Source organism: Triturus cristatus, chromosome 7 (assembly GCF_964204655.1).
Source record: "Triturus cristatus chromosome 7, aTriCri1.1, whole genome shotgun sequence".
Taxonomy (NCBI): Eukaryota; Metazoa; Chordata; class Amphibia; order Caudata; family Salamandridae; genus Triturus; species Triturus cristatus.
The window spans coordinates 1,285,804,138-1,285,818,928 of NC_140590.1; positions in this window are offsets into that span (position 1 = coordinate 1,285,804,138).

A 14,791-nucleotide genomic window follows, 5' to 3' on the forward strand; every position below is an offset into this window, starting at 1 on the left:
AACCACCCTGATCCCCCGCCCCGCCTGATCAGTCTTGGACTTGCGTAAATGAATGGTCAGTGACCCGGAAATAGACACATCTGAAATTGCCAGCGCATCCCCTGAACAGTCGACCTTGGACCTAGCCACTAACTCACTGACTCTGAAAGCCCCGAAAAATGCTAAGCAGAATGTGGCTGAAAACAGCGTGGCCTCGTACTGAGAGTAGGTGACTAACTCGAGAGCCCCTAGCATGCCTTTCAGGATTTCGAAATCAATGGGCGCTCGATTATCAGGGGCCCTGGGCTCCTCCCTAGCCCAACCCTTCAAGGCGGCCCGGATGGGATAGGAGTTAGTGGGATCCGCCCCGCCAGACAACCTAGTGTCGTGGCTTACGGCTGCCAAGTGACTGCCCACCCATGAACGGCTTTTTCCCTGTCCCCTCGCCCACACCAGAAATGCTCGGTCCTGGGACACCAACGATGCCCCTGAAGTACCTAGCGCTACAGAAGTTGCTCTGAATGTTGCCATGTGGGCGCTGTACCGCTTTCTGGTACCTGGGGCCAGAGCTCTTTCTCCCATCGCTTTCAGGCTCCGTCCCACTGCAGGATCCTCCATAGATGGTCCGGGAATGGGGTCATCTGCGCTCTCGCCCGCGGCCAGGCCTCCCTGAATCGGAGCCACTGAAAACGAGAGAGCGTCAGCTGCCACATTTTGAATACCCTCAATGTGCCTGGCTTTAAACTCCACATTGATGCGCAGGCATGCCCGGACCAACTCTCTTAGTAAGCACAGCACCAGCCGGCACCTGGCGGACTGGTTGTTAATTGCCTGCACAACCGCCATGTTGTCAGACCAGAACACCACCTTTCTGTCTGACAATGCCGCCGGCCATAGGTGTAATGCAACAACAATCGGGAAGAGCTCCAGCACAGTAACATTTTTGGTGATCCTACGCCTGCGCCAAACATTGGGCCATCCCTGAGCGCACCATTCCTCACCCAAGATAGCCCCGAAACCTTCCCTGCCTGAGGCATCTGTGAAAAGACAAAGTTCCTGACTGCCTATCCAGGGCTGCTTCCAAATTACCGTCCCATTGAAGCGGGCCAGGAATTCGCTCCACACGACCAGATCCTGTTTCAAACCTGACCCCAGCTTGACCCAGTGATGTTTCTTTTTTACACCAGCGGTTGCCCTTGCTAACCTGCGGGCAAAGACCCTCCCCATGGGTATGACCTTTACCGCAAAATTCAGAGTCCCTAGCAGGGATTGGATTTCACCCAGAGTAGCCTTGTCCCTACCCAGTAGATCGCAGATCTCCTGACGCAAGGCCTGTACCTTATCCGCAGGGAGTCGGGACACGCCCTTTACCGTGTCCAACTCGATGCCCAAGAATACCAAAACCTGCGCCGGACCCTCGGTCTTACCAGGAGCTAAAGGTACGCCCAAGTGTCCAGCCAATTCCTTGAAACATTGCAGCGCCCGCGCACATTCTTGCGAGTCAGCTCCCCCGATGAACAGGAAATCATCCAGGTAGTGGGTCACTCCCTCAATGCCATACCTGTTTGTTAAGGCCCACTGTAGGAAGGAGCTGAAAGCCTCAAAGTACGCACAAGACACCGAGCAACCCATGGGCATACACCTATCATAAAAGACCTGGTCCCCCCACTTGAAGCCCAGAAGGTGTTGGCTGTCTGGGTGTACTGGTAGCAGCCTGAAGGCCGATTCGATGTCCGACTTGGCCAACCAGGCTCCCTTCCCAGCCCTCCTGATCATGTCGACTGCCAGGTCTAGGGAGCAGTAAGACACTGAGCATCTACCTTCGTCCAGCCAGGAATTCACGGAGTCCCCTTCTGGGTGTGATAGGTTGTGAATAAGTCGGAAAGCCCCTGGCTCCTTTTTTGGTACCACCCCCAGGGGAGAAATCACAAAGTGGGGCATAGGGGGTGAGGAAAATGGGCCCGCCACCCTGCCCAAAGACACCTCCTTCGCTATTTTATCCCGCACTACCTCCGGGTGTTCCCTAGCTGATTTCTGATTTTCCGCATCCCTGCTCACTAAGGGGCCTTGATAAGGAATGCGGAAACCGTCTAAGAAACCCTCAGAAATGAGGGACCCTTCCCTGCTAGTGTAACCGCGGAGTGCGCTGAGGAGGTTCTTTACGCAGATGGGAGAGGGCCCTTTCACATGGTCGTGTGGGGCAAGGTGATGCGCGCTGGCAGATGCGTTCGCAGGGGGCCAGAGCGCAGGGGGGGGAAACCCCCCTGGGCTACTTGCCCGAGGAAGGCTTGTCGGGAGTGTCGCGCTTGGAGCATGCGGTGGCGGCATGAGGTGCCCCGCACACACTGCAATTGTGTGAGAAACGGCAGGCTTTGTCCCAGGAGCAGAACCCTGCATTGAAGAGCCTGCAGGTTCCAGAAGACCGTGCCCGGAACCCAGGCCTGCGGCCCCCCCCACGACCACCCCGAAAGGACTTCCTGTTCTGCCATTTCCCCTCCTGTTTATCCTCTTTCTCTTTGCTCTTGACGCCACTCTCTGTACCTGACTTTGTCGTAGACCCCTCAGTATGCTTGCCCATGAGTTTTACCCATAAACGGACCTCCAACTGGTCCCACTCAAGATCTGGGCAGATTGCTCTCTGTCTGCGGAAGTCACAGTCATAGTGGTACCATCCCATGCCTCCACCCTTAGCAGCCTCTTCTGTAATCACGCTTGCATAGTGAAAAAGACCTGGCCCCTCGTCTGGGAATTTCTCCACTATTACTGCCGCAAAGATGGCAAAAGCCTGACCCCAGGTCACAATATTTTTTGCGGGATATAAATGATACCGCACCCTCTTGTCCTCTTCCTTGTTGCCCATCCTCCTGGTATCCACCCCCTCAGCCCCATGCATGAGGAGGGTGAAGATATCGATAAATTCCCTGCGCCAAATCCCTTCTTTGGCGACTAAAGGGACCATCCAAGCGAGTGAGCAGCGGCCCGACACTAGCGGGGCCGTAGTAACTAGAGGCTTAGGCACAACGGCTAGTGTTGGTGCCGGCATGGGTACCACCGGGGGAACCACTACTGCGGGATTGGCCGCACTTGCCACGTTCTCAGCCACAGCAGCAGCTGGGGGTGGGGGCCGCGGGAGTTCCACAGCCGGCTGCTGACCCCAGACATGCGTGAAGCCCCCCGGCGCCGGGGTTACACTCGGTGGTGGTGGGGCGGACGGGCCGCCCACCAGGGGGGACCTGGCAAGCAACAGACCCGATCTGACCTCAGCCATGAAGTCTTTTAAAGTATCTGAAAGCTTACCCAGCTCCTCTGCTGATGCAAATGTCGCCTGGGGAGGGCAAGGCAGTCCGATATTCGTCCCCGTCCCCAAACCAACCGCCGCCTGGGGGGTCATTGAGGCCCTGTGTGGGGGAGCCGCTCTATTTCGTGCCGGCGGTTGCTCAACCGGAAAGTCTTTGCTCGGGGGGCGGCGAATTCTTTTCGACCGAGACGGGCCCGCACCCTCCCCTACATCCTTATCTGTAGATGGAACGTCCAACGCTATCCCAGAGTCTGGGGGGGTACTGGCTTTCAATAGTTCAGTTGCCCAGGCTAAACCCTTGGCCCTTGTCAGCTCCAAGAAGGCGGCAATCCGGGCTTCCTCCGAAGTGCCCGGCACGGACTCCTCAACCTGTGTCCCTGGTGTGAAAAGGGGGGGGGATAATCCTTGGCTGTCCATCTCTTAACAGTTGCTCTCTCTTATCTGCAATTGGGAAAGAGAGAAAATTACCGCCTGTTCGCCCCCTTTGAGGCAGATTCGTTGCTCCAGAGTGCCACATGCTACTCCGAACAGTACCCCCTTCCCCAACCTGCCCGTACTTACTCCCTTCCGAGCCCCGAATACGGAGGATGTTTTGGCTCGCGTCTCCCTGTTGCCACTTAATAAACCTCCAGTCACCGCAAGCGGACGAATGTACTGAAAGAGAAACCAGCATAAGCACAAGAAATAGGCCAAAGGAAAAAAGGGGGGCGCTGTTATTAAAGATCACATTTAACCACGCACACCCTGTTCGCCTCTACCCCTATCCCCACCTCGAACATGGCAAGCCACATGGCGCTCGCCTGTGTCCCACCACTGTACTTTCTTGGTGGCCATTTGCCCAAAAGTTGTTGTTCCGCGGGGCACAGCGAATGTTAGGCGCGCTTTACATTACGCATTCAGGCACGGGGAGCAGGAGCTCAAGAAACGGATCTGGACGCGATGTCCCGTTGCCACGAGAGCACTACAAATCGCGTGTCCACCAGAGGCACCCAAACGCATTCAGGCACGGGGGGGCAGGCGCTCGAGCACTACACATTACGATTTTCCCAGATCCCCCAAACATGTGAAAAGGACTTTCCAATTACCGCTTTTATCGTAATTGTACCGCACGCACTCGCAGCTAGCTGATTCATGGCGCGCTTTACAGTACGCATTCAGGCGCGGGGGGCAGGAGCTCAAGCACTACACATTACGATTCGACCCGATCCCCCAAACGTGTGAAAAGGACTTTCAAATTACCGCATTTAAAGTAATTGTACCACGCGCACTCTCAGCTAATGAATTCTTGGCGCGCCTTACAGTACGCATTCAGGCACTGGGGGCAATAGCTCGAGGAAAAGGATATGGACACGATGTCCCGATGCCCCGAGAGCGCTACACATTACGAGTCCATCAGAGGCCCCACACGCGGGAAACGTACTTTCCTAATTACCGTATTGAGCGTAATAGTACCCACGCGCACTCGCACTTAGTAAATTAATCGCGCCCTCTACATTACGCATTCAGGGACGGGGAGCAGGAGCCCAGGGAACATATGTGGACACGATGACCCGAATCGCGCTCTAAAAACACCCACGCTGGTGAGGGTTGCTAAGGTAATTCGATCGCGTTCTCGGTCCCAGCGCAGCCCCATAATGCAGCAGACTCAGTCCGCCTTCCCCGTCCACCCGTGCCCGGACAGGGACTCACACTAACCCCATGCGGGGAAACTACCTGAAAACACATGCTGCTCTTCCCGCAAAGCCCCCATAATGCACAGCGGGACCCGGATTGCATCGGCCGGAACGAGACGCACGGTCCAGCAGTGGAACCAGCACCCCGTAACATATGGCGCCGAGGAGAAACATGCTATGCCCCACACCACAAATGGAAGCCAGCTAAGGGGGGGGGGGGATGATCAGCGGGTTGCGTCCCGTCATCGTCTCTTCGCGCCCACCTGCGATAGCCATCCATGGCAGCGAAAAACGCAGCATACACAGCCTCCCTCAACATCGCACGTTCCCGCAAACTTAAAACACGAGCCATGCTCAGTGCACGGTCCCCCCCCGCCCGTGGTACTCCGACCACAGGGCCCCGTCACCTGGTACTGCCCAGGGACAGGGCCGGGGCGAGGGGGCAGTCCGGCAACTCACCAAGTATTTCGCAGTTCTAGAGCAAAGGCGACGGCGACGACGATCCCCGCGAGACGGTTCGGCGTCCGACAAAAAGCGAGGTGGGCGACAAAGAGGTCGCCAGTGAGGGTGGGGGAAGGCTAAATAGCCTCCCCCTCACACCTGGGCCCGGAAGTGACGCGCATTGCGCGTCACTTCCGGCCCTGACACGGAAAGGGGTGGCACCAGTCAGAGTCCCTGCCCCCCCCACCCCCGAAGGAGAGAGTGGGGAGGGGGGACCGGGGCCCCGGGGCCACTAAGGCGCCGACCGCCGAGTGGCCCCCTGCGGGGTCCGCGGTCAGCGGCATAGTACCCCCAGGGGCACCCCGCTCACCCCCCTCCCCCAAAATAGGTTACCCAATGAAAACACAAGAAACAGTTGTAAGTGGGTAACAAATGCTGCAGGTTTATTACATAATTCCAGGGTATGTAATAGGTGGGTTATCTTACGGGCGATCCAAGGGCAGGCGGCCATCTACTTCACCTGCCCGCCTGATGAGCCGGGCAGCACGGGAACGACCCGCAAGTGCTGCCCCCCAAGTGATTCTTTTTCGATCACGTGCCGTTGAAATTCTACTCACACCCCCCCTCTCGGGGCGGAGCGTCGCATAGCAAGCCCCCGGTTGTTCAGGCCCACAACCGCCCGCAGGCCTAGCGGGGCGCCGACCGGCTTCCGGGACCTCTCTGGAGGCTCCTCGTTTTGGCTCAGGCACCACGTGTGCCGCGCAGAGGTACCCTTTGTACCGGCCTGCTTCCAGATCGCCCTGTAACTCCGCCACAGCCCTGGAGGCGGCTAACCGTCGCAGCCAGGGCCCCCCACCAACTTAGCTCTTTACCTGCACCCTCTGTTCACCAATGCTTCGCTTATATCCAATAAAAACAGGTCCATGCCTATTTGGGAGAGGTGTACTCCATCTAAGTCGAAGTACCCCTTCACATTCCCCCGAATCATCTCATGGCGAAGAAAGCCCAAACCCCTTTGGGACGTGAACTTACGCATTGCTCCATTAATGCGCCTCCTGGAGTGCTCTACCGCTTCTAAGGATTTAGCCCCACGCCAGGACCTGCGGGGAATGATCTCCGACCACACGATCTCACACTCGCCCAGGCGCTTGCCGATTTCCCCTAAGTCTCTTTTCATGGCTAATAGCAATCGTCTCCCTAGGGTAACAAGGTCGTTCCCACCCAGGTGGATCACCAACAGGTGAGGCAAGGTGGATCCGTGTGCTCTTAGTCTCTGCTCGATCTTATTCCTGAGTTCGAACCATCTCATCCCTGGCACCCCCATCCATTCCACTTTGGTCTGAGAGAAGTGTCGCATCCAATTCCGATGCGATGCCCATTGGGCAGCACGAGCGACAAATGAATGCCCGATCACCCACACCACTCGTCCTAATAAAGAGGAGACATGGTGTACACACAAGTTATTTAATCAGAAAGGGTGTTTCCAACATACACACTATACAATCACAAAACACGTTAACTAAAGGCTGCCTCACGGGCGAACATATATCTTATAACAATCAGATTCCCAATGCCCTAATTTCTTCACCTGTGCGGCCTCTAATCCCGCCAGGTGAGCGGCGGTGGCTGCGCCAATGCGGAAGGAGTGGCTGGAATACCTTCTGTCCGGCCGGGCGAGCCCCGCCCTGGCTAAGCTGGCCCTGATTACCTGCTCGAACTGGTATCTAGTTACGGGGGTACCATTTGAATGCAACAGAAGATAACCAGGGCCGGGCGGTCTGTGCTCCAAAAACGCCTTTACCCATTGTACTGGGCAGAACCTGGGATCACCTAGGGGCTGAAGAACCACCCTGATCCCCCGCCCCGCCTGATCAGTCTTGGACTTGCGTAAATGAATGGTCAGTGACCCGGAAATAGACACATCTGAAATTGCCAGCGCATCCCCTGAACAGTCGACCTTGGACCTAGCCACTAACTCACTGACTCTGAAAGCCCCGAAAAATGCTAAGCAGAATGTGGCTGAAAACAGCGTGGCCTCGTACTGAGAGTAGGTGACTAACTCGAGAGCCCCTAGCATGCCTTTCAGGATTTCGAAATCAATGGGCGCTCGATTATCAGGGGCCCTGGGCTCCTCCCTAGCCCAACCCTTCAAGGCGGCCCGGATGGGATAGGAGTTAGTGGGATCCGCCCCGCCAGACAACCTAGTGTCGTGGCTTACGGCTGCCAAGTGACTGCCCACCCATGAACGGCTTTTTCCCTGTCCCCTCGCCCACACCAGAAATGCTCGGACCTGGGACACCAACGATGCCCCTGAAGTACCTAGCGCTACAGAAGTTGCTCTGAATGTTGCCATGTGGGCGCTGTACCGCTTTCTGGTACCTGGGGCCAGAGCTCTTTCTCCCATCGCTTTCAGGCTCCGTCCCACTGCAGGATCCTCCATAGATGGTCCGGGAATGGGGTCATCTGCGCTCTCGCCCGCGGCCAGGCCTCCCTGAATCGGAGCCACTGAAAACGAGAAAGAGCGTCAGCTGCCACATTTTGAATACCCTCAATGTGCCTGGCTTTAAACTCCACATTGATGCGCAGGCATGCCCGGACCAACTCTCTTAGTAAGCACAGCACCAGCCGGCACCTGGCGGACTGGTTGTTAATTGCCTGCACAACCGCCATGTTGTCAGACCAGAACACCACCTTTCTGTCTGACAATGCCGCCGGCCATAGGTGTAATGCAACAACAATCGGGAAGAGCTCCAGCACAGTAACATTTTTGGTGATCCTACGCCTGCGCCAAACATTGGGCCATCCCTGAGCGCACCATTCCTCACCCAAGATAGCCCCGAAACCTTCTCTGCCTGAGGCATCTGTGAAAAGACAAAGTTCCTGACTGCCTATCCAGGGCCGCTTCCAAATTACCGTCCCATTGAAGCGGGCCAGGAATTCGCTCCACACGACCAGATCCTGTTTCAAACCTGACCCCAGCTTGACCCAGTGATGTTTCTTTTTTACACCAGCGGTTGCCCTTGCTAACCTGCGGGCAAAGACCCTCCCCATGGGTATGACCTTTACCGCAAAATTCAGAGTCCCTAGCAGGGATTGGATTTCACCCAGAGTAGCCTTGTCCCTACCCAGTAGATCGCAGATCTCCTGACGCAAGGCCTGTACCTTATCCGCAGGGAGTCGGGACACGCCCTTTACCGTGTCCAACTCGATGCCCAAGAATACCAAAACCTGCGCCGGACCCTCGGTCTTACCAGGAGCTAAAGGTACGCCCAAGTGTCCTGCCAATTCCTTGAAACATTGCAGCGCCCGCGCACATTCTTGCGAGTCAGCTCCCCCGATGAACAGGAAATCATCCAGGTAGTGGGTCACTCCCTCAATGCCATACCTGTTTGTTAAGGCCCACTGTAGGAAGGAGCTGAAAGCCTCAAAGTACGCACAAGACACCGAGCAACCCATGGGCATACACCTATCATAAAAGACCTGGTCCCCCCACTTGAAGCCCAGAAGGTGTTGGCTGTCCGGGTGTACTGGTAGCAGCCTGAAGGCCGATTCGATGTCCGACTTGGCCAACCAGGCTCCCTTCCCAGCCCTCCTGATCATGTCGACTGCCAGGTCTAGGGAGCAGTAAGACACTGAGCATCTACCTTCGTCCAGCCAGGAATTCACGGAGTCCCCTTCTGGGTGTGATAGGTTGTGAATAAGTCGGAAAGCCCCTGGCTCCTTTTTTGGTACCACCCCCAGGGGAGAAATCACAAAGTGGGGCATAGGGGGTGAGGAAAATGGGCCCGCCACCCTGCCCAAAGACACCTCCTTCGCTATTTTATCCCGCACTACCTCCGGGTGTTCCCTAGCTGATTTCTGATTTTCCGCATCCCTGCTCACTAAGGGGCCTTGATAAGGAATGCGGAAACCGTCTAAGAAACCCTCAGAAATGAGGGACCCTTCCCTGCTAGTGTAACCGCGGAGTGCGCTGAGGAGGTTCTTTACGCAGATGGGAGAGGGCCCTTTCACATGGTCGTGTGGGGCAAGGTGATGCGCGCTGGCAGATGCGTTCGCAGGGGGCCAGAGCGCAGGGGGGGGAAACCCCCCTGGGCTACTTGCCCGAGGAAGGCTTGTCGGGAGTGTCACGCTTGGAGCATGCGGTGGCGGCATGAGGTGCCCCGCACACACTGCAATTGTGTGAGAAACGGCAGGCTTTGTCCCAGGAGCAGAACCCTGCATTGAAGAGCCTGCAGGTTCCAGAAGACCGTGCCCGGAACCCAGGCCTGCGGCCCCCCCCCACGACCACCCCGAAAGGACTCCCTGTTCTGCCATTTCCCCTCCTGTTTATCCTCTTTCTCTTTGCTCTTGACGCCACTCTCTGTACCTGACTTTGTCGTAGACCCCTCAGTATGCTTGCCCATGTGTTTTACCCATAAACGGACCTCCAACTGGTCCCACTCAAGATCTGGGCAGATTGCTCTCTGTCTGCGGAAGTCACAGTCATGGTGGTACCATCCCATGCCTCCACCCTTAGCAGCCTCTTCTGTAATCACGCTTGCATAGTGAAAAATACCTGGCCCCTCGTCTGGGAATTTCTCCACTATTACTGCCGCAAAGATGGCAAAAGCCTGACCCCAGGTCACAATATTTTTTGCGGGATATAAATGATACCGCACCCTCTTGTCCTCTTCCTTGTTGCCCATCCTCCTGGTATCCACCCCCTCAGCCCCATGCATGAGGAGGGTGAAGATATCGATAAATTCCCTGCGCCAAATCCCTTCTTTGGCGACTAAAGGGACCATCCAAGCGAGTGAGCAGCGGCCCGACACTAGCGGGGCCGTAGTAACTAGAGGCTTAGGCACAACGGCTAGTGTTGGTGCCGGCATGGGTACCACCGGGGGAACCACTACTGCGGGATTGGCCGCACTTGCCGCGTTCTCAGCCACAGCAGCAGCTGGGGGTGGGGGCCGCGGTAGTTCCACAGCCGGCTGCTGACCTCAGACATGCGTGAAGCCCCCCGGCGCCGGGGTTACACTCGGTGGTGGTGGGACGGACGGGCCGCCCACCAGGGGGGACCTGGCAAGCAACAGACCCAATCTGACCTCAGCCATGAAGTCTTTTAAAGTATCTGAAAGCTTACCCAGCTCCTCTGCTGATGCAAATGTCGCCTGGGGAGGGCAAGGCAGTCCGATATTCGTCCCCGTCCCCAAACCAACCGCCGCCTGGGGGGTCATTGAGGCCCTGTGTGGGGGAGCCGCTCTATTTCGTGCCGGCGGTTGCTCAACCGGAAAGTCTTTGCTCGTGGGGCGGCAAATTCTTTTCGACCGAGACGGGCCCGCACCCTCCCCTACATCCTTATCTGTAGATGGAACGTCCAACGCTATCCCAGAGTCTGGGGGGTACTGGCTTTCAATAGTTCAGTTGCCCAGGCTAAACCCTTGGCCCTTGTCAGCTCCAAGAAGGCGGCAATCCGGGCTTCCTCCGAAGTGCCCGGCACGGACTCCTCAACCTGTGTCCCTGGTGTGAAAAGGGGGGGGGGATAATCCTTGGCTGTTCATCTCTTAACAGTTGCTCTCTCTTATCTGCAATTGGGAAAGAGAGAAAATTACCGCCTGTTCGCCCCCTTTGAGGCAGATTCGTTGCTCCAGAGTGCCACATGCTACTCCGAACAGTACCCCCTTCCCCAACCTGCCCGTACTTACTCCCTTCCGAGCCCCGAATACGGAGGATGTTTTGGCTCGCGTCTCCCTGTTGCCACTTAATAAACCTCCAGTCACCGCAAGCGGACGAATGTACTGAAAGAGAAACCAGCATAAGCACAAGAAATAGGCCAAAGGAAAAAAGGGGGGCGCTGTTATTAAAGATCACATTTAACCACGCACACCCTGTTCGCCTCTACCCCTATCCCCACCTCGAACATGGCAAGCCACATGGCGCTCGCCTGTGTCCCACCACTGTACTTTCTTGGTGGCCATTTGCCCAAAAGTTGTTGTTCCGCGGGGCACAGCGAATGTTAGGCGCGCTTTACATTACGCATTCAGGCACGGGGAGCAGGAGCTCAAGAAACGGATCTGGACGCGATGTCCCGATGCCACGAGAGCACTACAAATCGCGTGTCCACCAGAGGCACCCAAACGCATTCAGGCACGGGGGGGCAGGCGCTCGAGCACTACACATTACGATTTTCCCAGATCCCCCAAACATGTGAAAAGGACTTTCCAATTACCGCTTTTATCGTAATTGTACCGCACGCACTCGCAGCTAGCTGATTCATGGCGCGCTTTACAGTACGCATTCAGGCGCGGGGGGCAGGAGCTCAAGCACTACACATTACGATTCGACCCGATCCCCCAAACGTGTGAAAAGGACTTTCAAATTACCGCATTTAAAGTAATTGTACCGCGCGCACTCTCAGCTAATGAATTCTTGGCGCGCCTTACAGTACGCATTCAGGCACTGGGGGCAATAGCTCGAGGAAAAGGATATGGACACGATGTCCCGATGCCCCGAGAGCACTACACATTACGAGTCCATCAGAGGCCCCACACGCGGGAAACGTACTTTCCTAATTACCGTATTGAGCGTAATAGTACCCACACGCACTCGCATTTAGTAAATTAATCGCGCCCTCTACATTACGCATTCAGGGACGGGGAGCAGGAGCCCAGGGAACATATGTGGACACGATGACCCGAATCGCGCTCTAAAAACACCCACGCTGGTGAGGGTTGCTAAGGTAATTCGATCGCGTTCTCGGTCCCAGCGCAGCCCCATAATGCAGCAGACTCAGTCCGCCTTCCCCGTCCACCCGTGCCCGGACAGGGACTCACACTAACCCCACGCGGGGAAACTACCTGAAAACACATGCTGCTCTTCCCGCAAAGCCCCCATAATGCACAGCGGGACCCGGATTGCATCGGCCGGAACGAGACGCACGGTCCAGCAGTGGAACCAGCACCCCGTAACATATGGCGCCGAGGAGAAACATGCTATGCCCCACACCACAAATGGAAGCCAGCTAAGGGGGGGGGGGGGGGGGGGGGGATGATCAGCGGGTTGCGTCCCGTCATCGTCTCTTCGCGCCCACCTGCGATAGCCATCCATGGCAGCGAAAAACGCAGCATACACAGCCTCCCTCAACATCGCACCTTCCCGCAAACTTAAAACACGAGCCATGCTCAGTGCACGGTCCCCCCCCGCCCGTGGTACTCCGACCACAGGGCCCCGTCACCTGGTACTGCCCAGGGACAGGGCCGGGGCGAGGGGGCAGTCCGGCAACTCACCAAGTATTTCGCAGTTCTAGAGCAAAGGCGACGGCGACGACGATCCCCGCGAGACGGTTCGGCGTCCGACGAAAAGCGAGGTGGGCGACAAAGAGGTCGCCAGTGAGGGTGGGGGAAGGCTAAATAGCCTCCCCCTCACACCTGGGCCCGGAAGTGACGCGCATTGCGCATCACTTCCGGCCCTGACACGGAAAGGGGTGGCACCAGTCAGAGTCCCTGCCCCCCCCACCCCCGAAGGAGAGAGTGGGGAGGGGGGACCGGGGCCCCGGGGCCACTAAGGCGCCGACCGCCGAGTGGCCCCCTGCGGGGTCCGCGGTCAGCGGCAGAGTCCTTTTCCTTCCCTGCCCACCGCCCGTCCCTAACGGCCAGGAACGCCGAGCCTTCTCTGCAGGCCATGACTATTTCTGCCGTCCTGGGACGCATTATTCAAATGCAAAAAATAGGGACACAGGATCTATTAATTTATAGAAGTAGGAGCACGCCGTGCCCTCCCGATCCCGACCACTGATTACAATATGACTTTCTTCATGGATATAAAGGGGTAGGTTTACTCTATAAAGCTTTGCAGACTCCCAGCACAAATTTCAAATGAAGACCAGATGATAAAAGAAAATAGAGACTGAGTCGTCACCTTGTTTCTCTCACTCGGATTGGCCAATGAGGAAGGTCAGTGAGGCTCCGCCCCCCCACCTATAAATGTCCGCATCGCCAGTAGCTCGGTTTGCAATGGCTGTGATGGGGGAGGAGGGTGTTTGAATGTTGGCAGACAGAATGTTTCTTATCTAGATAGTTTTGAAAACCGAACGTTACTTTTAGATTGTAACATGCCTGCTGTTTGTTAGTCTGTCTCATACTAATGCACACTTTTTTAATTATTTTTTTTTTTTGTGGGCAGCTTTTTGGGGTTTCTAAAATACAAACATTATGTACGTTGTTTTTCATAAAAACCTGTGAAATTCACATGGAAGGAAGTGATTTGTTACTTTCGTGAAAATTACGTTCCTTTCTGCATCTAATTACCTTCTTTCATCATGTGTGACATTGAGTTTGTTGGGCTGTTTGTGTTCATAGTGGATCAGGGAGTGTCGGTTGGGGGGGGGGAGGGGGGTGCTCGGCACCCAACTGCTTGATTCTGTTGGGAACGGGGCGTGAAAAAGATGTACCTTAATGGGTCGAGAGCGTGCACTGAAAATAGGTTACATTTTCTCCAAAATGCTTTCACCTGGAAGCTTTTTAGACTTGTATAAAAAGGGCGCGCTCGGCAGTTTAGCTTGTGGTAGTGGGACTGTGCAGAGTAGATTAAGTAAACTCTTGCTCGCCAAAATTAACAAAAAAGAATTTCTGGGACTGTTTGTATATGTTGGAAAGCTTATCAACCGGTCTCCAAAGAGTTTTCGTGGGGTGCTCAGTAATCCAGTCCTATCCGCCATCCGCAGACTCCCGTATACCTTCCCGTGAGAGCTTTGATTGGCTATCTCTAGGGCACAGGCCCGGTTCTAGAGGGTGGGCCAGGCCCACCCAAACATGAGCTTGGCCCACCCAAACAAATGAGCCTTGGACCTCGCAGTAAATCTGCCACCGATGTACAATAACAATAAAAACTGTTCAGATAACTGGTGATTTACGATCCTGCTGCAGGGCAACCATTTGTCCGTTGGTAGTTCAGTGGGTTACTATCTGTCATAGATATCCTTGTGTTACTTGCAGTTCAGAAGTTACTATCCTAACCTAGGACAGTGACCTATGAACTGTCATCAAAGAGCTGCATACAAACTTCACTTTTTTGTGTTGTGATATAGTTAGAACTTCTCCATTCTTTCATTATTCTAATGTTACTAAAAAGTTTGTTTTTGGGCAGTTATCCATTTTTATCAGTAAAGCCAACCCCCAACCACTGGAGTACTCTTTAAATCCTGAGTTTGTGCTTCTCCAGGCTAAACCCCCGTAAAATATATTGCCCACCAGTATGGATGACGTGCTTTCTACACCTTGTAATCCTCATTGGCTTATGTGACATTCCCCATAGACTGATTTATTGTCTCTGTATAATGTGTGTTATGTAAAGTACTGTGACACCCTACACATGAGTAGCGCCATACAACAAATGGAATGGATATGAGAGCGGGCCAACGGAG